The sequence below is a fragment of the Triticum urartu genome, chromosome 4A (assembly GCF_056163025.1).
Source record: "Triticum urartu cultivar PI428250 chromosome 4A, HENAU_Tu73, whole genome shotgun sequence".
Taxonomy (NCBI): Eukaryota; Viridiplantae; Streptophyta; class Magnoliopsida; order Poales; family Poaceae; genus Triticum; species Triticum urartu.
In genome coordinates this window covers 599,010,464-599,012,230 of record NC_141876.1, presented here as the reverse complement: position 1 = coordinate 599,012,230, position 1,767 = coordinate 599,010,464, and positions in this window count along the sequence as shown.

Here is a 1,767-nt window from a genome sequence, read left to right as displayed (position 1 = left end):
TTATGAGCATAAGGCAATTACAAAGTTCCAGGTTGCTGCAAGCATGACAACCCGGCACTTGGGGGCTACAGGTGATATGCTTATAAGGGAGGAATAACTTCAAATTATCAGTTTTGAGTAAATCATATTGACCCGACATCAACAATAACTATGACCCGGCGTCGGCAACAATTATGACCCGGTACTATCAACATTTACAAACCGGATATTTTGGCAATGATAAACCGGCAAGTTCCACAAACCGGTTGAAAGTTAGATGAGTTTTTTCAAGACCAATATTTTTAAAACCGGCGCTTTGGAAGCCGATTCAAGTGGATTATTTATTACAATATTTCTCTATAAGATACCAATGTCTGCAAATTGGCTCTGAAGCTGGCCTATTGATCCAGATTTCTCAAAAGAAGTATCTGGATTTTTGTTATTGACAAGGTTTGGACATATCTGTTAAAAGAGATTTGCTATAAGATCTTTGAGTATGCATCCACGAGGAAATGACAAGGACTTAAAGATGATCAGGTGCCGGTTCAGGAAAATATTTTACCTCAGAGCACAACCTATCAAGTTTGTTCTTGTGTTTATTTTACAAGATCAGTTTAACATGGATAAATCCAAATTAAACTGGGGGCTAATGTAGGGGATATACCCCGCGGTATGACCCGGCCGGAATCATGACCCGGCCGGACATGGCGACTCACCAGAGACCTGGCTGGAGCTTGGCGACTCACTGGCGATCCGCCCGGACATGGCGGTTTACATATAACCCGCCTGGACGTTGTGACTCACTAGAGACCCAGCGGGCGGATCAGACGGACGACAAGGCCCAAGGCCCAGCAGGCCGGCTTATGCTCTGGTGAGACGGCTTAAGAGGAAAGGGATGACGAATATTTCCTTTACGAGGAAGCAAGACCCGGAATTGTATTCAACTTGTAAGAAAGGATAGACTAGTCCTAGTCCTACTAGGACTCCACATGTAACCCGCCCCTTCAACATATATAAAGAGGCAGGGCTCCCCAAAGAGGGACAGAAAATAATCTCGAGGGCTGGACACAAAGAGCCGGCTTACCGGCGACTCCCTCATGATCATAATGAGACCTAGCCACAAACAGCATGTAGGGTTATTACCGGATGATGTTTCCCGGGGACGGAAGCTGTCTAAACCCTTGTCTTGTGTTGCGTCTCTCGATTCCGCTCAACCCCTCTCAAGCTACCACATAGATGCATTGGCCTCGCGACTAAGTCCTCACACTAAGGACATCTGCCATGACAAAACCACTACAAGCGCCGTTGCCGCGGAGGTGAGTGCTTGAAGGTATATCTTTAGATCTTGCAATCGAGTCTTTTAGTTTCTTGTTTTATCACTAGTTTAGTTTATAAAAGAAAACTATAAAAAAATGGAATTGAGTTTGTCTCATACGCTTCACCTTTTTAATATCTTTCGTGAGTATGATGGAAAGGATAATTGTGCTCAAGTGCTAGAAGAACAAATCTATAAAATGTTTGGCACTAAATATGTGAATGATGAGCATGATTGCAATGTTGCTAGTACAAATTCTTTGAATATCCATGATACTAATGATGATTGCACTAGTTATGATGAAAATGTCTCCTATAAACATGTCAATTTTTGTGGAGTGCATTGGGTTTGTAAGGGCATCTCCACTAGCGCCCCAGGATGCCCCCAGGCCACTTTTTGGGCGCCGGCGGGCAAAAAATGTTCCACTCGGCCCCCCAGGACCTCACTTTTCGCCGGATTTGAGGAAAAACACC